The following is a 23726-nucleotide window of genomic DNA, read 5'->3' on the forward strand; positions in this document are numbered from 1 at the left end:
AGCATCTGGCACATTGGAAAGCCAGTCTGATGCAGGTCCCTGAGTGATACCATGATAAATGAGCTCAGGGGCACGTGGCAAGAGAAAGGGGCTGCAAGTTTTACTATGCTTGTTTGCTTCAGACATGCTGCTTCCTCTGTATTTTCTGTGGTGAGTCACATACAAATGTCTGATCACATAAAAAGGTGTTTCAGCCCTTAGCAACTGCTAATGTCCAAATGCAGCCAGGAAACAGTTGCTTCAGTGCAGCCAAATATGCTTGGTACAAGCAGTACTTGGGGTGATGATTCCTCGACTGCAACTGGATATCAGTTTAAAACAGCATAATACAGGAATATTTCTGTGCAGCCACGAAGCGGTGTGTATTCTGTCCTTCCTAGGAGAAACAGATTAGCTAGTGATGTTGGAAAGGGCAGGGTAAAGGCCTGACCCTGCACTGTTGAATTCAGTAGTTTTGCCACAGGCTACACGGAGTGCAGGATTACACCCCCAAAGAGGCCCCTGTTTCTTGGCTGTCTTCTGCTCGCTCCTGCTGCTCTCAGAGCTCCTTTCACGTCTCACTCTGCACTGGTACCTCTAGTCATTCCACAGTAGTTACGCAGGTCAGGGAGATTTCTTGACACTTCTGGTGGGTCACATTACATACAGTCTCTTCAGGAGCACTTTGAGGCTTGTGTGTTGTTCCGCAGCCACGGGGAGGGACTCTGAATCACGGCAAAGGAACTTGCTGATGGAAAGATCCTGTGGGGAAAAGAGCAAGAGAAGTAGAAACAGAGAGGCCATTTTGTTTCTATCAGATAAAATGGGGCATTGTCCTGTGAATTATCCAGGGGGAATCTGCAAATACCAATATATTCCAAATCCCGGAAGGGGACCAGGGATTTTGCTGCTGGCCCAACCTTTTCTAGCACTTTGGGTCCTTGCCATGCTTTGACACAATGCCTCAAAGGTACGCATGCTGAAAATGACTCTTTGGGGAATGGCATTGTATTTATGCTACTGTGAGAATATTTGGCTTCTTATGCATAGAGCTGTGGGACAAGTACCTGCTAAAGGCTCTAGTTCTAGGGAATGAAGTCACACCATGCTCAGCCTGGGAGCATGCAAGGAGAATTCAGTGCTGGCTAGTGGTAGGGGATGGCAGGTAGCTGGAGTGTGACCAGTTATTTTGAATTCTTATTTGCATACAAAAAAAATCCATTCCTGTACATTCTGCACAAGGCCTATGCACCACTTATGTCTCACACCTCCCATGTATGTTTTAAGTGAGACTTAAATACAGTATGCAACAGTGTGCAGGCTTTCGTTACAGGACCGAACTTTACATACACGGCAACACTCCGTGACCCTCACTGCTATTTTCTTACAAAGTCATTATTGTGTCCCAGTTTGGGCCCTGATCCTGTAAGCACTTATGTACTTTATAAGAACAGTTCTTTTAACTTCAGTGGTGCTTATTGTACAATGCAGTCACACCTGAGCCTAAGTCCCCTCAGTAGAAGGTCAGTAGAAGGACCTTCATCCGTAGTTTAGGTTTTGTAAAATCAGCTTTTACAGAACCTGAGATCCACAGAAATATTTCTTTGAAAATAAATTCAGAGGAAACACTAGGAATCACTTCCACTTGTGTAAATTAGGAGTGACTCACTGGAAGCCAATGGAGTTATGGCTTGTCTACATGGAGAAGTTACTCTGCTGTAGGATGTCAGTTTTGGTGTGCATCCACTAACCATGTGGATACTTTTAGGCCATGCCTACACCAACAGTTAGGAATGGCACTGAGGCCAAACCCACTTCACCCATCCCACAGTCCCCTAACATTAGATCCCACCAGCATTTCCACTCAAGTTTGCTAGCTCTGATGAATCCCAGTGCCTGAAGGCAGTTGGACATCTCTCTTACCTCCATCCCCAATGTTAGATGAACAGAGTCACACAACAAAAGATGTCCATAATTAAATCCGCTGGTCCCACAATTCCTTGCTCCTCTCTTCTGGTCTTTCTGCACTTCCCTTCTGCTCTCTATTGCCCCAAAGTAGGTGGTACTGTTTAACTCCCTGACTGCTGTTTTCAAAGAGGCTTATCCCACAGCTAAATCTTATCATGCCTATCAAACAGAGTCCACCAGGGTCCACCAAAGAGAAATGTATCTTCACACAGGTCTAGAAAGAATATAGTAGCACACACCAGGTTTGAAAACTGGTTTTCAACATAGATCTAATTTTACTTTAAGCAAGTATCACCTCCCCAGCTACCTTGATATTTTACAGGATGATAAAATTGCATGACACTGAAAGAAAAATTGACTAGAAACTGAGAGTAAATAAACTGAAACTGACTAGTTTGCTTTGATGATCTGAAGTAAAAAATTAGGGCCACGTCCAGACGAGCATGGACATGAGGTATGTGGCACCACAAACCCATCTGTGGCACCACACAGTGCACATGCAGTGTTTCCTGCTCCGCTAACTTGCAGCACGGGTGGGGGGGGGGGGTTGACTCAGGGAGATCCTGGTGTCAGAACAACCCACACCACAAAAAAGCGGGGCAGCACGTGTGGCAGCAGTTTGTGCTGCCCCGAACTGGAGCCTAGTTGGCCAGAACCATGCTCCAGCTGCTGACCAGGCTTCCTGCTGTGGCTGCAGCCTTAACAGACCCCCAGAACCCTGGGTAAGGCTGCTGGAGAGAGCATCATTGCTGGCCTGAGCCTCCCCTACCGAGCCTGGGGTAACCTGCCATGCACCAGAAGGCATGTAGCTTGGGCTCCTTAGGGGGCAAGTAGCAGTGGTACAAAGTGTGCTGCTGCTACTTGCCCCTGGGGAAACAAACACAGGGGTGATGAGTAAGGGGTGCACGCAGGTGCACATGCACCCCTGAGTGTGCCGGTGCACCCCCTATAATAAAGTGCCACCAGCAGTGTCAGCGGTATCTGCGGGCAGTCTGCAATTGCTGCTGGCCACTGCTGCCACTGCCAGTGGCATCTGTGGGACCTCCTGCTTCCTGCCACCATGCTCCTGCTGCTGCTGTGCCCTCCCAGCTGCCGGCGGCACACGTCGTTCATGAACACATGTCTGCACTCATCTGGACATGGCCTAGTAGGAAACAGTGATTTTAAGTCCTCGGTTTGCCTCTCTCTTAGAACAGTTAAATCAAGAATAACTGCATGGAAGTCAAATGAGTTTTCCAAGTGTAAATCAGATCACAATCAAGGTCCTTACCTGTATCAGAAGTAGCATCCATGCTACTTGTGAGGAAAGCAAAAAACCCATCCTACGCTGACCTGAAGCATGACAGCCCTGCTAAGACTTAATCCTACCCTTTATTATAGCCTTCATAAAGAAACAATGTAGTTTCAAATGTGTAGTTGGGACTTGTTCTCTTTTTTTCAAGCAGGCAGTCCCTTCAGGTGATTATGCCAATCAGCTGGAAACTCTATAGACATAAATCTGCTCTTAGCTATATGGGCATGTATCACTGGAGTTGCTGAGTGTCAAGCCAGTGTGAATGACAGGAGACCTGGGCTCTCTTTTCTTTCAAAGCATGGTCATATTTTCTCTCCTGAACTAAAATTACCCTACACTGGCAGGACAGTTCCTATGTACGCAGAAGTTCCTTTGGCTTCAGTGGGAGCTTTGTCTGAATGAGGGTTACAGAATCAGGTTCTTACACAGAGTAGTTAAAATGAATAGTGGTTTGAGGTTCCCTTTTATTCAGCTAATCTTGGTTTTGCTATAATTTCCCCTTATCGGTTGTAAAAATTACATGGGAAAACATAGGCTTTGAAGCCAAGACCAAAACACAACTCTGGCTTTTGGTTGGCCCAACCAAACCCACACTGGGATTGGTCCATGGCTGGTGTCTAATTTCAAATGTCTTTCTCTTATGTGAACTGTTAATGTATGTTGTAAAGCCATTTAAACTGAGCTAGAGCATTCATATGTGACAAGATTTCTCTGATTTTGATTGAACTCAAATCTATCCTTTTCTTTTTATACAGACAAAAGATGTTAGCTATATGCCAAACTTTTGCTAAAGCTTATGTTCTTGTAAAAACAGCTCCAAGTACACACATTCTACTCTTCAGTCAAGTCAGGACTCTGCATGCCAAGTCAAGTATTTATTTTCATTACTTTTGAGACCACCAAAATTAATGTATCTTTCAGACAGGAAGAATTTTATTTATTATGGTGGATTTGAATCCAAGAGATGAAAGAAGAGTAGTGTGCATCTTGAAACCAAATGAAGCTGGGAGCAGAAAGAGACCGCATGATCTGAAACACCACACTCTCTTTCCCTACAGACACCACTAACAGCCTGCCCCGATGCAGTTACATACAGACTGACCACAACGCCACAAATCCATACACAAAATACCAACAATAAATCCACACAGTGTGTGGTTGCAATTACAGTAGCAAGAGCAAGAAACTGTTTTAATGAATTCCTTATTTTCTGGGTCCTCAAATGTACTTGATCATTGAAGATAAGCTTCAGTGGGGAGAGGAGACTGTGGGAAGGGAGCCTGCTTTCCCTTTGGGAATTGCACCCATGAAATCAGATTTTTTTTCTCTAACATTCCAAGTCCCAAACCCCAAATAATGAACATTTCCTTTAAAATACATAACTAAAATGTGCCAGTTCAACTAATACATCATAAGAGACTATCACTTTTTTTTCTGTCTGATCATTTCCCTTGATAAGGTTTATTCAGTCTGCCTAAGTTCCCACTGCAGTTTGAGTTAAAACAGAATAGCTAAGCCAAATCCTGCTTGCTTGGTAGAAGTCCCACTGAGGTCAATCGGACAACTTGCACGTAAGACAAATAGCAATTACCCTTTAACTTCCTGTCTTAGGCTGCAGTTTGGGAAAGCAGTTAAGCATGTGCTGTACAATAAGCAAGTACTTCACTCCATGGGACTTAAAAAGTTTTCCAGAATTAGTCTTTGCTGGAATTGGGGGCCCTAGGCTACTGTGCATTGCAAAGCAGCAGTATGTGTTCCACTCCAGGCCTGGATGCACTTCAGTAATGGAATAAAAGTTCTGGGTTCCTCCAGGCTAAGGTGAATATATAAAGATTTGATATGAGCATTTTTTTCAGCATTTAATAGACTGTAGAAGTTAGTGACAACCTATGGGCAACCTATGGGCAACCTATGGGTAACCATTTTTTCCCATTAGACCAATAAAGTTAAGTGCAGAGTGATATTTCTTTATTGATAGTACAGATTTTGAGCCAAATCTTGTTTACTTTACCACCAACATGAACTGATTTTAAGTGATTATAACAGGACTAGTTTTGTGAGTCTGTTGAGGACAATTTGGCTGAAGGCAACTTCCTGAGAGATCGCCAGCACGGGTTTGTTGCAGGTAGGTCTTGCTTGACCAATCTCATCCCCTTCTACAACCAGGTGACATATCACCTGGACAAGGGAGAAGAGATTGACGTCATATATCTTGATTTTAAACAAGCTTTCGATCTTGTATCCCAGGATCATCTCATAGAAAAACTGGTCAGCTGTGGCCTCGGCTACATCACAGTCCACTGGCTCTGAGGTCGGACCCAGAGAGTAGTAGTTAACGGAAGTCAATCTACATGGTGTGCTGTGACCAGTGGGTCCCCCAAGGCTCCATCTTTGGGTCTGTTCTTTTCAACATCTTCATCAGTGATGTGGACATTGGTGTCAGAAGTGGACTGGCCAAGTTCACTGATGATACCAAACTTTGAGGTAAAGTGTCCACACCTGAGGACAGGATGGTGATCCAGGCTGACCTTGAGAGGCTCAGGAAATGGGCAGATTAAAACCTAATAGCATACAACACTGAAAAATGCAAGGTACTCCACCTTGGGAAGAAAAACCCGCAGCATGCTTATAGGCTCAGCAGTGCTACGCTTGCTAGCACCATGGCCGAAAGGGACTTGGGGGTCATGATTGACCACAAGATGAATATGAGCCACCAATGTGATGCTGCAGCTGGCAAAGTGAGCAAAATTCTGGCTGGCATCCGTAGATGCTTCTCTGGCAAATCCCAGGATGTCATCCTCCCCTTGTACTCGGCCTTGGTGAGGCCACAGCTGGAGTACTGCATCTAATTCTGGACTCCACTATTTAAAAAGGATGTGGAGAGGCTTGAGAGAGTTCAGAGGAGAGCCACGTGCATGATCAGAGAGCAGGAAAACAGACCTTACGATGACAGGCTGAGAGCCACGGGACTCTTCAGCCTGGAAAAGCGCAGGCTCAGGGATGACCTGGTTTCTGCCTATAAGTATATAAGGGGTGTACATCTGGATCTGGGGAACACCTGTTCACCAGAGCACCCCATGGGATGACAAGGTCAAACGTCCCAAACTCCAAGACCATTTCAGGCTGGACATAAGGAAGAACTTCTTTACTGTCCGAGCTCCCAAGGCCTGGAACAGACTGCCTCCAGGGGTGGTGCAAGCACCTACTCTGGACTCCTTTAAGAGCGAATTGGATGTTTATCTTGCTGGGATCCCTTGACTCCAGCTGACTTCCTGACCCTGGGGCAGGGGGCTGGACTTGATGATCTTCCGAGGTCCCTTCCAGCCCTAATGTCTATGAAATCTATTAAATTTGGCCAACAGAGCTGACTATCCATTTGTTCTGATACTTTGCAAGCAGTATTCACCAGCTGAGCCTGTATCCAAGACAGATTACCAACAATGCTTTGTGGCTAATAACAACAACAGCAATTATTAGCTATATATATATATAATATAGTAGTTATTATTAGTTATATATATATAGTTACTAGTTTTAGTAACTAATATACGTATTAGAGAGATATATATATATATGAACAAATAGAATGCAATTCAAAATAATTGGAAAGTAAACCTATTTGTAAAATAAATTCTTTCTTCTTTTGAGTCTGTATATATCATGATAGCAGCACTCAGATGATCCCTAAAGGCAGCAGATTCAGAAACTAAAATTACACACTTAGCCTTTCATTCAGATCCATTATTATTTGTTAAAAAATCACCATTTTGGAAAGCAGCAGCTGATTGTCATTTTCATAATGAAGTGATAAATAAAGAGCATATCAGGCTGTGGTATTGAACCCAAGACCCTGGTCTGTATGGTGTAGCTGTTCTTCCACTTCTGCCATCTCCCCAAGAGAGCATTAGGAAAGATACAGGTGGCCAGAACCCTCTAGCTGGGCCTAGCCATACACCCACTCCCTGCCACCAGAATGGCTAGCCTAGGTCAGCTGACCCATCACCCATTCTGACATAACATCCTGACCCAGAAGAGGAAGGGTCTGGGCAACAAGGTTTGACTCTGTAGTGAGGCATCTGTACCTTTGGCATGTGCTGCTACTGTCTTCCTGAAAGACTCTGGATACCTGACCCAGCTTGCCCACGGACCCTGAGTTTGGCTTTTGGATACCTGACTTGATTCTGGTTTGACTTCTTGGATATCTGACCTGGCTAGCCTCCTGACCCTCAGGATCTCTGACTCAATTCCCTAGACAGATCTCCTGGCTTCTGGCTTCCCTACACTCTGACTTGGCTGCTTCTCCTGACCTTGACAGAGAGATACTTTCATACAGTCATTGCATTTGCTTTTCACGATGCAGCAAACCACAGTCTGGATGTACTGGGATACTTCATGTACTGTACACTGCTGCAACAGCAGCAGAAGTAGCTTTCTGGGTTTGATTTCCATATTCGAAGACTAGCTGGGTTAAAATGTTTTATTGGTATCAGTGGAACAGAAGAGGTAGAACAGGAGAGTTGAGGTACCATCATATTTGATAGGTACAGTAATCAGTTACACTACTGCTAATTGCTTAGCATTTGCAGAGAATTAATGCCTGAAAGGTTTCATAACACCACGTAACAAATAAAAAATATGACTGTAGGGTACCAGTTATTTTTCTGAGCAGGATTTCCTCCCATTCCATTATTAATTTAAGTGGGTCTCATACCATTATACTATTGTAGTTTAAAGCTGCTGTGACACTTATTGTGTTATCCACTCTGAGGATCACCATGAGCAAGTCAGAACTGACCTACACTTAGTATTCAAGGGTCTCTGAGACACCACAATCATTCCTATTTTAAATATATATAGAACCTCTTTGACATCTTGAAAATCCAGCTGTGGACAGGAAACCGACAGGGAACGCTGCTCTCATTGGGGAGGTAGGATTACCCAGGAGGATGAAAGAGAAAGTTGGAGGGTAAGGACTAGTTTGGATCTCCATGGGCACATCTATGCAAGAGGTTTACTGTGGAGTAGACTGATTGCTCCACAGTGGGCACGCCTACATGTGCATTTATGTTGCATTAAATTTACTGTGCAGTAACTTCTGAATAGCAGGAATAGGCCAGTGTCTACACGTGTAGGTGACCTGGGACTACATTTAGTCGCATGTCAGAGCAGCCTGCCATGTGCCCATGTGGCCACAGGGGGAGCTCCAGCTTCTAGTCACATGGCTGCCAGCACTTGGCAGCCATGTGGAGGCCAGAATTTGGTGGCCATCTTAAAAACACAGCCCCACCCTCTGATCCCTTCCCAGCCCCTCCCCTGCCCAGGAGCTGTGTGCCCAGTGCAGGGGCGGCAGCTCCCTTCCTGCCCACCCTGCCTTCTCACACCATGGCTGCTCCAGCCCCTGCTTCTATCCCTGCCAGCACCCCACTGATACAGCCCAGCCCCTGCCAGCAATGACCAGCGTCCTGTGCTACTACTGGCTATGGTGCTGGCCCCACTGGCCACACCAGGCCCCCACTGCCCAGGACTGAGGACAGCCACACACCCACCAGCTGGACCCAGGGCACCAACTATGGGAGGCTCTGGCTGACTCCCTCCTCCTGCACTCCCCACTCCAGCCCACCTGCCCTGCTGCCCACACACTTCTGACCCCCTGCTCACCCCCAGCACCACTCCAGAACAAACATGCAGGAGAAACTGTGCAAAATTTATTAACAGAACAATCCCTCCATCTCTCTTCCCTCCCCTTTCAACAAACACAAAGCCCCTCCAACACCCTCCCCACCCACCAACAATAAAACCCCCATTCCCCAAGCTCCACAGACACTTAAGGTGTCTAACCCTGTCCCCAAATCCATCTGTGATGGGTTGAGGGGTGCGGACACCCACGGCAGACAGCCTGGCAGCAGGCAACCAGCATCCAGCTGTAGACAGTTTCCCTGTGGTTCTGGGGGCTGCAGTGAAGCCCAGGGATGCCTGCAGCCAGCAGGTGCTGCAGGACCTGTTCCAGGGTGCTGCTGGAAGCCTACTTCAGAATCATGAGTGGGAACCAGGGGCTCTGTAGGGCCAGGACAGGGGCATGGGCACAGCCACCCTTAGGCAGCCCTGGGTGGCCAGCTGCTGCTTCAACAGCTCCATGCACCGCCATTCCAGAGCCATCAGCTCGACCCCATGCTCTGCATATGCCTGGAGTTGCGCTTCCTCCTGGGCAGCCTCTTAGGTGAGGTCCTCTGCCCACCACACCTGCTTGTCCATCACCTGCAGGAGAGGGGGCCAGGCAGGAGCCCTGGGGCTGGGCTCCATTTGGTCCCCTAGTGGCCTGACAGACTCAGCTGGGAAACTTCCACATTACTGTGCAGTAAGGCATCTAAATGTGCATTACTGCACAGTAACTTATCAGGTGTAAATTTAATACCTGTATCATGCAGGTATCAAACTTACACCGAAGTTGGCATAAGTTGCCATAGTTACTGCACAGTACAGGTGTGCACATGTAAATGTGCACCCATGCTGTGCAGTAATTTTAGGCTACTGTACAGTATTTTAGGTTACTGAGCAGTAAATGTCCATGTGTAGAAGTGCCGAGTGGGTGTGTCTATACAAGATGCTAATTGCGCAGTATCCTAATAATGCTGCACAGTACCAAGCAGGGCAAAACCCGTGCTAATATGCTACTGCACAGTAGTATTAGGCTACTGTGCAGTTAGCATTTGTAAAAACCCATGCACCAGCGCTACTGTGCAGTAATGCCAGTTACTGCATAGTGATTTAGTACTTGATTATTCAAGTATTAAACTTAATGTGCAGTAACTATGACACATTAATGAATGTGTAGATGCACCCAGTAAATACTGTGCATCTACAAGTGTGCCCCTGTTAGACTGGAGTAAATACAGTACTATCCTTCTGTGGAGTTTTTTACTCCACAGCAATGCACATGTAGACACTGTCTTGGCTGGTTGGGGCACAAGGGTGCTTCAGTGTGGGGGCTGCCTGCCAGCTAGCCCTGTACTGGAGCACCCTCATGCCTCAGCCAGCCCTTCTGTAGCACAAAGAACCGGTGGGGTGGGGCAGAACACTGGGCTGGCAGGCTGACTCCTAAGGCCCCCTGCCGGATGGGGTTGCTCTGACCCAGCTCAATGTGCTGGGACCCCGGTGCCCATAAGCAATAAACTCCAGAGCAAAAAGCTCCAGAGTTTATTGCTTCACATTAATTGCGCATGTAGACATGCCCTATATGGGTGTACAACCTGTTTTAGCATTTAAACATAATCTTAACTACAGTAAAGGCTCTGTTATCTGGCATTGCGTTATCCAGAATGCTCTATTAACCGGCACGCTGACTGACATGGCAGAAGCAAAACTGGAAGTCCCACCATGGCACTTCCAGTTTTACTGAGTCCCACTTTGCTAACTCTGGACCATGGCCTGGGGCAAAGCAGCCTGCGCAGGGGCCCTTCCCTGTGCCCCAGCACATTAACACCAGGGAGTGAAATCCTGGTGCAACAGGCACGGTGGGAGGGGCGGCAGCCCGAACAGGCAAAGATGCCTCTCAGATAACCGGCATATTTAATTAACTGGCACTCCCCATTCCCCATGGATGCCAGATAACACAGCTTTTACTGTACATTAAAGAGTAATCTGTTCTTAGTTCAGTAGAGCACTTAAAGGTTCTTGAGTCCTATTATCTCCATTCATTAAAGTTAACAATTAAAGTTAAGCATTTGCTTAGGTACGTCCTTAAATGAATGAGGGACATGCTGACTGATTTTGTAGATGTCCCTATACTTTTTGGAACTTTCTCTGGAACTTCCTCAGTTTAGCCAACCCAAACTATGAAATAAGAAAACGTGGCCTCAAAACTAAAGCTTTTTGTATATGTATATGATTTACAAACTGAAATCCAGGGTAGAATTCTACCACAGATTTAAAAAAAAAAAGTCAGATATAGAAAACCAGCATGCTGGGAAAGGCAACTTTTTAAACTATCATCCTTCTTGAAGATTAAAAAGCAAAACATTTTGTTGACGTTTGAGCTTCTTTTTAAAGAAAATGAAAATTTTCAAAAAAAAGTCTTGTCCTTATACAGTGCTTACTCCACGACTACTATTTGCACAGAACGGTGGTTCCTTTTCATGATAAAGTCCTATTAGTGCAACTGCATAGGACAGTGAAACTTTTTAAAAGGGAAACCTGGGAAATTAAAGAACCAAAAGGAAGTGAATCTAAAGAAACCTTTTGCAGGTTTTAAAAAAATGACTAGATGGTTTTATAAGGAATGGAAATGCCACGATATCATAAGAGCATCTGTTCTTGTGCTATTACCACTACAAATAGAAGAGAGAAGATTGGCAGATTCGTAAGGCAGAACGTTATGAATGTTTGGTCCAAAGTTCTGATTTTGTAATAAGGTCTGTGCACGGAGGTTACTGCAGGATTGGGATTCAAGTCTGTACACTCAAGCATGTTCTGGTAAGCTTTGGAGAGACCCCTGAAATCGAAGGTCATTTATTTTTAAATGAATATGAATAATGAATCAAGATTCACCAGTCATTAGACAGTACAAAGTTTTCCCTTCTCTATAGCTGATGGTGGCTTTATGGCCAAAGTTCAAAACAGAACCAACTCATGAATTAAATTCATCATCACTGATCCTGTAAAATCTTGGTAGCTTTCGTAATGGCTGGCTTTCAGGGTGGAGGTTTCAAAGGGAAAAACTATGAATTGGACACATAATAAAACATAATTTGTACTATCCATAGTGTGTTTGAATTCTGCTTAATTGTTTATTACTCTGAGATCTCTGAAGGATAGACAATATTGAATAAAAATTTCTACCACCTCAGGCTTAATAAAACCATTTGCAGCCTGTTAAACTCTAGGGTTAGTAACTTTGAAATGATATCACAATTCAGTCTCATATATATTTTTTTAATTATAAATGATATATTCCAGGGCTCATGAAGGGTGAGAGGCGGCAGTAGAGAAAATTAAACCCCACTTTTTTTTTTCATTCACAGGCCAGATGTACTACAGGCAGGTGCAACACAAACTCCCAAATACCCTGCTAACATAACTAAACCCTGACCTAGAGGGACCAATCTGAACAGGCTTTTGAGCCTGCATGCTTATTCAATTCATTCTGAGGAAAGGCTGCCAACTTTCAGAAACAGTGCCAAATGTGCAGTGGTTTTTTAATACAAAGTTGAAAAACCACAAAACTCATTTTTACTAGTGACCTTTTTACCACTAATTGTCGGGGTACTACTTCTTTTTCAAGTCACTTTGGTCAGAGCTGAGTCGGCATCCCAGAAATGATCATCCAACAGCTCCTCCCCTGACCCCACTCTCCCTTCTCAGCTTTTGTACCCAAACTAGACTGGGTCTCGCTGGATGAGTCAGACATTCTTCCAAGGCAGTTAGATTGTGAAATATATCACCCAAAGTAGCTCTACTGTTAGAGGGGAAAAAAACCCAAAACAGCTTGGTACCGTTATTGTACAAGATTTTGAGTTTCCATCTTAACGTATCTGCACTGAGAACTTTACTCCCTGAACTAGCACACTGTGGCTGCAGGGAGGAATGGCATTTTGAATTATATGTTCGTATGAACCCAGAAATGAACTAGCTCTCTTTCTTTGTGTTGAGGGTCCCTCCTTTAGGACTGTGGGAAATTCTGAGACTGAAGTTTTGTATATCAAATACTGCCTTTGTGCTTTCACCATTTTGAATACATCACTCTATTTTACTTTCTTCCTGCAATGTTTTTAGTGTGGATTAGCTTGGCATTTTTAGTAGGGAGTGGTCTTGGGGTGAGATTCTGCCACTGTACAGGCTCCCCTTTCCCCTCCCAGATCCACCCTTATAGGAATTGAAATACTTTGAAAAGCCAGTTCTTGTTTCAGACCCATAAATAATGCCAGAAGGCACTGAAATGCCTTAAAATATAAAACCATATATAAAAACCAAAATATACACATATAGTCTTGGATATACCAATTGGAATCAATGCTCTAGTCTGCTAGAGTATAGGTAGTGGCCTCTGTTTTAAAAATTTTGCATTGCCTCCTCAGAAGTCCACTGAGGTCATGTGAGTGATGTTAGCCCATTTACTGTAAACAATGTAATATTCTAGCTTGAGAGGTACCATTGTGTTGTTAGTAAACTCACTTAGAATGAAACAGTGGAAGATAAGGTGGTTATTAATGACAACTGCCAAAGCCCTCCTCTGTCATGCTAATACAACCTTCAGAGAAACTTTGGTAACTGGCCAAATTCAATTATTTAAAATTCTTGTGGGTCCTGTTACCTGGTCTACAGTATTTATAAGCAATGTTGGCAGTAAGCCTACTACTGAAGAGTTGCACCTTTTTTCCCCTTCAAGTTTGTCTCCAAAACATTAGTGCAATATGAAAGTCTTGAGGCAAATCCTCATCCCCTCCCTACATCATACATCTTAAAAAGAAACAACCACAGCTAGGATAAAAATGTGTAAATAATTTATATAAGCATTTTCTCTCTCTCTCTTTTTCTGTCAGCACAACCCATTTTTTCCCTTGTTTATAATTATTTTCTGAATAATTAGTTGTCTGTAGCTTGTTCAGGACAAATTTGCAAGCATTTGACATTCAAAACTCAAGCTCTTTGGATTGGGCAATAAATAGAACACATGGTACCCTTCTGTTTCTTGACTGGAGACCCAGTTAAACCACAGCTTTAATCTTATGAATAAATCTGAATGTACGTGGTTAAGTGCCTTATTGAATAGGGATGGACTTATCCACACTTTGAAGTTAACGATGTATTTAAATCATTTGTGGGACAGTCAAAATCAGCTTCCTGGTGGGCACGTTTATATTTACAAACTTACAATTTCTTTTTCATTAATATTCTACAATGTTACAATTTTCTGCTTTTATGAATTCCTACCAGTTAGCTCTTTTGCTACAGCATTCATTGAAAGGGAACCCAACAGCCAAATGAATACTGGTGAGGCAAATTTGTTTAAAAATATGGCTAAATAGTCACAGATAACATGCTGCTTTATTTGTTGAGCTCTAACAACTTTGGAGTACTAGCATCTGTGCTACAGTACAATGAGCGCAAGAGAGCTAAATATATTTCAGTGTCTTTTAAAAGCTCTGCTTCTGGAATTTTGGTTTAGGTAGTAAACAAATCTTACTGAGTTATGTAAGGTTCAATTTACAATGCGTTTGCCCTAAGAATAAAGAAACACCACAGTCTAAATTTGTCTTCCAAATACTGTTATCAGGGGAGAAGTCCTTTCCTACTTTTTATATACATTTTTGACAAAAAAAATTGCTCAAATCGATTTTAACATAAGCAACTTAATAAAGCAGGAAAACCAACTGAAAAATGGCTCATTACATGCCCTGAAAATTATAGGCCCCAAGATACAAAGGTCTGCAAATAGATTCTCCATTAGGCCGTAGCTAGGCAATATAGAGTTTACAGGTTTATTTCTTAATCTAATTATCCAAAAGATTTTAAAGGGTTTGATTTTGGTCATGTATATCTCTTGGACAAATACACAAAGGGGCAGAGAAAAAAAGGGTGCACTAACCTAGGGAACAGAATTGATGTATGTGGAATTGTCATAAGGACTGAGCACTCATTTTATAGTTATGTCCAGTGGTTTTAATTTGAGCCTGTGTGGATCAAAGAATGGGGTTTGAATTTTACCTTCATTGGCCAGGTACAGAAATTATTGTGCAGTAAACATGCAGAAAGTGCTCTACAGCTGTAGAGCACCAAACAACCAGTCAGGGCACAGAGAGCACTGTAAAAATGGCAATTCCTGCTCTAAGATAACCTTGAATGGATGTGGTATCAGACTTCAGTGCCGTAGCAAATATCTGCACCAGATCCCATCACAACTCATGGTAAGTTGCATTCTGTTGACATCCCATGGAGCACTGCGGCACTTTGCTCATCGCCTTGATGGAGCGGCAGTATAGGTTAAACCAGAGCTTGTCTGCTCTGCCCAAACACCAGGCTGGTCCCGCCATTGGGCTCCCAGTGACCTGAGGTTGTGAAGTCCCTGTTTCCAAGTCCTCCTACCTTGTTTCCTCTGGCCAGCTATGTGCCACTGGCTGGTATTATCACTCAGTGTGTGGAATCCATCTATCCCACCTGGGCATTTGTAAAGATTGCAGCTTTTAATTAAGTGCTATGCTGTTTGTTGGACACCACATTCACACAGGGGGTGGTCCAAGGTATTCATCTTGTACACTGTTGTTCTGAAGCATCCATATCCAGATCTCAGTTGTCCAATTTGACCCAAGCTTCTCTGTCTAGGTTTTGCCCAATGGGGGACTCATTTGGTATTGGTATAAAACTCTGTAGGAACAGATTTCAGACCAGATTAATCTGAATGATCATTTCATTTCCATTTACCCCAACCTTTATCTGAATTTAGTGCAACATACAGGGCCCCATTATCTGGTCTGCTGGGCTCTCCACAGGCCCAGAAACCTGGCAGCAGGGAGTGATTAAGTTCTGTCTTCTTATGTCACTTGGTCTAATGGCCTTGAGTGCAGGGAGTACATCTTTTTGTAAGTTGGGCAGCCTGTTATAAGTCTTTGCACACTAAGTACAGTGTTGTGCTCTTAAGTGCAACAACTTCTGGACCATACAGGAGCACAGCAATCTGATGGACCATATACCATTGCAAGTGCAGTGGTTCTGAACACTTTGAAGTTGGCACCCCCATGTCATGATGGCTAAAGGTCTTAAGGAAGCTACCTGTGCAGAGACTTTACTGTTGAGCTTCTTAATGTGATGTTTATAAGGGAGGGAGTGGTCTAGTGTGACTCCTTGGTAGGTTGGGGTATGCTCATAGGGAAGGATGTGGTTGCCTACTCTTATATTTTGCATGCTCTTGGATTGACGATTGTCCAGGAGGAGGACTGATGATAAACACCCCCTCCTCCTCAGCCCCCTTGCCACTGGCCTAGAATGAAGGGGATGCACCAGGGTTGTTACCCCCGACTGTTGTTGGGGGCTTATCAGTCTGTGTTACATTGAGTGGGGCCATAAATCTGGTTAACTGACAACTGGCCACCTCATCCGTCAAGGGGATACATAGATGGAGTTACCATGTGCATTTCAATCCTGAAGCAAAACCTGGAGGAAATTGCCTGGAGGTGAATGAACAGCAGTCCCAGGGAAAAATGCCTGGAGGCAAAGAATTTTTGGGGGTGATATCTTTTATTGAACACCTGCATATTTGGAAGAGATTTTAGACAAATGTTTGGGGACTAGTGAACTGACGAGGGTACCTTATTCCCACATCCTTTTTTAAAATCTCTCTTGACAATGCAATTGGTCCAATAAAAGATATCATCTCAGAAAATCCTTGCCTCTCACATATCTCTTGGACCACCATGGCTACAACATCACTCCAGAACTACCACATTCAGTCTGGAGAATATTACATGGGATTGGAACAGTAGAAAGTCCTAGTTTAGGGCAGGTTCAAGATGTTTTGTTATAAAGATGCAATTTTGTTCTTGGAATACTTGTGGTTTTTCTGGGAAATCCCAATGACATGTCCATGGATTCAGTCATGACTTTAAAAAAGTGTTCATATTTCTAAGGGACTTTTTGACTCAACCATGTCAGGATGGATCAGTGACATCTGTCTATTGCTCCAGTTGAGGTTGTGACCCATAAGATTGTGCCTGACGCTCCTCTCCTGTTTTATATACCCAATGAGATTCCTTTTGCCTCAATATTATTGATTTACATGGAGGTAAATGAGAACAAAGAATGGCTGAATACTTTTGCTTACCATTCAATAAGCCACAATTCTGTCCTCGGTTACACCAGTGTAGCTCGGAGCAGAATTTGGTCTGTGTTAACAAATTATGTGCCTGATTCTGACCAGTATTATACCACCATAAACATTTACTTCAGTGGATTTATGCCCGATTTATTTTGGCAACAGTACTTAAAGTTAGTATTTACTGCCCTGTGCGCTCCCCCTGAAATATGGTTTCACATGCTTCGAAAACTTGAAAACAAAGAAATATAAGATCAGAATCTAGCAGCTTTTAGAAATAAAAAAATTAAATGTCCAGGGAATCCCTGCAAGGTTTTGGACTGAACAGGAAGATTCATTTCAGCATTTAAAAAAAAAACCCTTCAAAACAGCAGAATGCCAAAATGCTAACAGGCAGGGCAAATTGAGCAAAAATAAAATATTCCATGGACTGGGCTGGAAATTAAGTCAATGTTTATTTTTTTTATGCTTTACACTTTGGCCAGAATTTATCCAGAATGAAGGCAGCAAAAGTTATTAGATTTCATGGAATGTAAATAAACAGTTATTGGTAAATACGTTTTGGTGGTCTGCTTGTTACACTGCATGTCAAGGAAACTATAGGGAACTGGCAGGAGTTCAGACTTCTTCAAGGAACATAGAAAACAGACATATTTTACTAATTATAGCTAACAAAAACACTCTGAGATTACAGTTAAATTACATTAAAACATAACTTGTTGGCAAAGGCTGTGAGCCTAATGCTTTGCCTATATCTTTCTGTATAGTATTTCACAGTGAAATCTTGGCACAGAATAAGACTGTGTGGCCCATCCAGGTTCATCAACTTCTCAGTTAGCATTTGTGCCCTATAACTTACCTTCTAATACAGCAGAGACCTTAGATAACTACTTTGCTATGTGTGCCAGTTTGGGAATGCAATCACAATGACTCTGACGGAAACTAAGGGCTCTCTTGTCCAGTTTCCTCACTGACCCCCAGAACAGGAAGACTGGAGTCCACCAAATCCACAAGGTCTTGCAGTTGGCTACTGTGATTGCTTCACAGTAGTTTTGCTGAATTTCACAGCATCACAGCATTTCCTGCTTCTATTTTCCAGATCTACTTTGGAGCATTTTTAAATGCTGACAGTGACAAGGAAGATATTGTAGCTGTGGCCAGTTAAGGTGGTTTCTCCAAATCACCAAGCACCATTTTTGGAATGGGTGACCATACAGAAGTCTCTTATACAGTCCAAGCCAAAAGTATACCTTTAAGTTTGACCTGACCTATGTAGGGATAATTCTTATTTTAACATTAATGAATTATTACTGTTAAGTATCATCAATTAATTATTAAAAATATTAATTAAGCCACAGCGGTATACACCTAGGATGCGATATATACTGTGACATTTCTGGAGTTAATTTGGCAGCTTGATGGGAAGTAGGTTTTTTCATGCTTGTGCAAAATTTTGCAAAAAGAAATATTTTGATTTGAGGATTAGAAGTAGAATCAAATTATTAAAAGAAGAGCAAACAAGCAGTTGGATCTTGTCCTTCCCATGTGATCAATATTTATAAAGCTAATTAGGAAAGACAGCTCAGCTCATAATGGCATTTAAAATGCAGCTCTATTGCCTCTTACTAGGTATAACATTCTGGCATCATGCATATTCCCTTTTATGGGTGTATATCTAAGAAATTATTCCCAGTCAGAGAGACTCAGGAAGGGTACTAACTTCATTAACCATTTGTAGCAGTGTATAGAAATGGCATCACCAAACAATCCTGTTTCTCCAAGATCTACATTCCTATGCAGTAAATTAAATAGAACTTGTAACACGAGTTGTGAAAGTGTCATTTGGCAGGTCCCAAAACAAGAAAGGAAGCACCAAGAAGGCAACCCCTTATTTGGTGTAGTCAGTAGTAAAGCATTGTGTCTGTAACCTATCCGTGCCTATACATGTGCTCTGATGTGTTCTAAATAGAATGTGTTGGGGCAAACGTGCCTCACCATCATGTCTATTAAGCATCCCATGTTTCAAAATGGCTGGGGGGAGACGCTTTAACTAAAGCTCATTGAATTAACTTTTGTTAGAGTGCCCCAGGGCCATTTTGAAATGTTGGATGCTTAATATATGCGATGCTGTGGCCTTTTAATTAGAGTGGCTGTCCAGGAACCACTCTAATTAAAACACTGCCCCCCACACCCGGGAGCTGTGTATAGATACCCTATGTTATTGAGGACATGAAGCAAAACTGACTTGATTCAAGTTGTTAAATTAATAAGACCTAATCTAAATAGGACAAAAGCGGGTGTGTGGATGTGCTGACAGCTTTCTTTGTGCTGATTTTAAACAAGTCAGTTATCTGTTGAGTTTCTATGCATGGAAATGACCACATCATGTAACAACCACAATTGCCATAAATTGGATCCCTTAGTATAGCTGTGAAGGCCTGCCTGAGCCACAGGGAAGGAAATACTTGGTTATCCCAATAGTGAATCTATTTGTGGTTTGGGCATGTTTGTTCCAATTATCCTCTGATTTGCACACCTGTATTACACAACTATAACTGTTTTCCTCAGTGGGAGCTGCTGGATACTTAGCACTTCTGAAAATTAGGCCACATACTTGGGTGCCTAAATATACTTTTTTTTAAAAACTTGGCACCAGTTTTCTAGCTGGGGGCCTTCAAAGGCAGTTTAAGTCCTGAACTTAGCTGCTGACATCAGTAGCAAGCCATATAAAATAAGTGTTTAGTTACCTTGATGCTGATTTAAATCTCCAAATGTTGCGTTATGGTCATCCCATTAAGGCACCCATATTTTAAAGGTAGGTTCCTGCAGCCAAAGCAAATACCTGAATCAATGCTACACAGAATTTAATCTAAACACATAATGAAGTCTAACTCAGATATGTACTGTGTACTCCATCTACAGGTCCTGGGGATGGCAAACTGAAGCCTGCTTTTATAGTGTGCCAAGTGAGGGACCTGTTCCCAATTTGCAGATTTGGCCTGTTGCATTCTGAGAGTTGTTTAATATACTCGGTGCCTGTTTGTGTTAATGTTTACCATTGAAGCTTTTCATTATTTGATGTTATATTTGGCCTTTGCATTAGAATTCCATTTGGATGGACTGAAATCTAGTGTCAAACCAAAGCCAAAGAAGTGTCTTTGTGATGGACTTTCAGTTCCCATCCAATTATATATATAAAAAAGTTCTATTGTAGGTATTTTCTTTGTAGCTTTCCTACTTCTTGCCAAAGACATTGCAAACACTTTATTTATTAGCCGTTGTTTTATATACACACATGGCTGGAAAGAGCAGAGCTTTTTTGGAACTGAGCACTGAAACATACCACGGGCTATCAGAGACTTGGCAAAAGGAGCTGCCAGGTGGGCAAGCTTCTGCTCTTGGGTTTAGGCCCATACAGTATAAATGGAGGATGCATGAGACTCCCCCTTCAGCAGTCCTTGTCATCTGGGATGCAGATAGATTTCTTACCGCCTGCTTTGTTGACACACTTGTACTGGGGCTCCTAAGAGTTTAAAAGGATTTTCCTATTGCTTACAAAGTGTTTATTTACTGTTTGTATCACAGTAGTAGCCAGAAGCCTCAGCTGAAATTAAGCCACCATTGTTTTAAGTAAGAAACCTAATATCTAATGAAGGATCCCCTGCCCTAAGGAATTTGCAGTTTAAAGCCCTAGTTTAGTGTTTTCTAGTTTTCTTTGCGTACGTGTTGGCTTTCAACACTTTTGTATATGCCTAACTTCAGGCAGGTATAGTAGGCCTTTGGAACATGGCAAAACAAAGAGCTTGCTTTAGTGCTGTCCGAACAAGGGAAGTTTTTGTGAATTGAGGCCTACAGTTCCTTACCCTCCTGTCTCTCTGAATGTCTTCCCCTGTTCACAGGTTTTTGTCACAGGTTAAAGGTAGGCATTTTTGTAGAAGTCCCCTGATAAAATACTGGTAAAAGACAGGGGCATAACTGTAGCCAGATTCCCAGGGCAGGTGCCACATACACACCGCAGCAACTTCTACCAGCCATTTTTTCCCTGTCTCCTTCCTCCCTTCGACTTCCCCAAGTCAGCACCTGGGGCAGCTGCCCCAGTCACCCTGCCCTAGTTATGCCAATGGTAAAATATCACCACTAAGGGCACAGCCCTGTGAAGAACGAAGAATCCACTGATTTCTATGGCAAGTGAAGGTTTTCAGCACTTTGTTGGCTCAAGCCGCGTATGATGCATGTGTGGACTGAGAAAAATAGTTAGAATATCTCAGCAATTACAGAGCTAAAACAAGACTAGGGGGCCTGGCAAATATCCAATTTTCTGAACACAGATATACCCAGAAAATACAATGGTCTTTGGAGAAAAGCAGGATACAGTAAACACAACCATGGGATTACATATAGTAAGTGTTTCTCACAATGTCTCAGAAAAGCAGGCATCATTATCCTAATTTTAAATTTTGAGAAACTGAGGCATAAAATTGACGCAACTACCGATGCGGTCTTTATCAGATCTAGGACAAGTTTTTGGCTCTCGGTTCAAAGCTCAGGTCACTCGGCCATACCTTTTTTATGTAGGCATATCCACAGTAAGTGACCTTAAATCATTCTTGAAGGGACCAATTAAGCAAAAGACTTTTATGATGTGTGAGCAAAACACCCTAATTTTACAGTATTAATGGTAAAAATCTTTGAAATCTGAATGGTTTACAACAGGGTTGCCAAACTCATTTGGTCCCATGGGCTGGACTGGGACTATGAGGCTTCTTGTTGGCTTGACCCAGACTGTGGGGCTTCTAGGTATGGCTACTGGCACTATTGTGTTAACATCAACAGCCAAAGAGTTAATGCTGCTGCCACTCAACCCACTGCCAAGGCTGCCAGAGGCAACTGAAAATACTAAATTCTGTGGCCTGGGTGCTGGCTGCACTGGCACTGGGGTTCAGGCAGCACAATGAGGGGACTTGAGGAGCAGTGGTATTAACTCTTTGGCTGCTGGCAGCCATGGCAAAAATCCCCATGGGACAGATGTTTGACAACCTCAGGTTTACAACATATGAACAAATAAGTCTCTAATCACTTAGCAGCTCAAAACAGAAAAGGTTTATTTATGACTAAAGGTTGCTCATTTGCTATATGTTGCAAAAAAAATCCTTTTGTAATATATGAGAACCCCCCCATTATTATAGATTGTAGAACCATATTCTCTATACCAGAACAGACTACTAGTATAAAGGCTAATATCCTTTGCTTAATGATTAAGAAGAAAGCAAAAATAGTCTACAATGCACAATTAATCATACAAAATGGTGGTGGCTATAGGTAGTGAGATTCCTCCCACCTGAAGCCCTTAGCTCTCCCCCACCCACCCAGAAACACTTTTTTGTTAATATAACTCAACTAGAAATGTTATTTCCATCTCATTTTGGATTTAACCATGCTATTCAATCAGGCACCTTGTGTGACTGTTAATTGCACAGGTGAAAAATAGGTGAACAATACTGACCAAATAAAACACCTGCAAAATGATTCTGGAGGGAAACTAAAAGTCATCACCTTAGTCTGTAGCAGCTGTTTAGAAAAGCCAACAGAACCACGGGATCACATATAGTAGGTGTTTCTCACAAAGTTCCAGAAAAATAGGCTCAGGTGAAAGAAAACTTCCTCTTGTTGGTTCTATATTTGCTGGCCATTGATTTCATGGAAGGATCTTTTGTTCTCATTTTACAGGCCTGTTGAAAAGAACAGACAGAGCAGTTTTCGTGAATTCTTCCATAAATGCAGCGAACATGAAAGCTGTTTACAGTAACATGCTGCTTAGGATCTTTTGCCAAGGTAAAGTCATTTGCCTTTTCACACTTGCTGTGTTCTAACTCATGCTGCAGAGTTTTTCAACTGTAGCAATCAATACCTGTCACCTAATAATCATTTTACTTTTCAGTACTTTCTGGCATCTCAGTGGCCTTTCTACTGAGCCTTTCTACCCGAGTCTTTTGTCTATAACCAGGATAATTAAGAAGTCTGTGCTTTGCTGAGGATAGAGGTATAATTCTTTTTAAAGATACAAGATAATATTCCCACTTGCATCTCTTGACAATAAATTACCTACAACTTCCTTGCATATAGGACCTGATCCAGCTCCCAATGATATCTATGGAAAGATTATCACCAGGACCAGATCTTCATATGGTAGAATTTAGGGTGTTTCCATTAACTGCAGTGGAGTTACCCTGATTTACACCAGCTAAAATATTGGACTCCAGGTATCGTTGTCACATCTGTTCCTACCAAATAAAATCAGTTTCTAATATTAATGAACTTACATTAGAAAAGGCATACAGCAAATGTAATATGTTAAACATTAACCACAATACGTTGAGCCCTAGAAACGTCTGATAAAGCATGATTAAACTTAATTACAGATTATTGCATATTACCTACCTCCAAGCACTGGAAAATTGCTTCCTTTTAACTGCCTTGGCTGTCTGTTTCTGACCACACACGTACTGGGTGATATTTTCTTGTGATTGATGTATTTGTTTGCTGAGACCCTTGTTCAGATATAGACCTCCTTTAATCAGAGGTGTGAGTTTCTTAATTGTAGTCAGAGCCCATGGTAACCTTTTGATTAAAAGACATCCCTCTCATTTATGGCTAAAGAAATACACAGAACAAAATAATTTCCTT

General features: G+C 42.6%; 1 long non-coding RNA gene across 1 annotated transcript; it reads right to left on the reverse strand.

Moving 5' to 3' along the window:
- Positions 1 to 538: 538 nt before the first annotated feature.
- LOC149856389 (uncharacterized) lies at positions 539 to 22716 on the reverse strand. Its single transcript, XR_016444468.1, has 3 exons — positions 22596 to 22716; positions 19790 to 19865; positions 539 to 741 (listed from the first exon to the last, which is right to left on the reverse strand). It is a non-coding gene; the product is annotated as an uncharacterized LOC149856389 (long non-coding RNA).
- Between the last annotated feature and the right edge of the window lie 1010 nt (positions 22717 to 23726).

The sequence above is a fragment of the Crocodylus siamensis genome, chromosome 10, assembly GCF_052110815.1.
Source record: "Crocodylus siamensis isolate JL-2025a chromosome 10, ASM5211081v1, whole genome shotgun sequence".
NCBI classification, from domain to species: domain Eukaryota; kingdom Metazoa; phylum Chordata; order Crocodylia; family Crocodylidae; genus Crocodylus; species Crocodylus siamensis.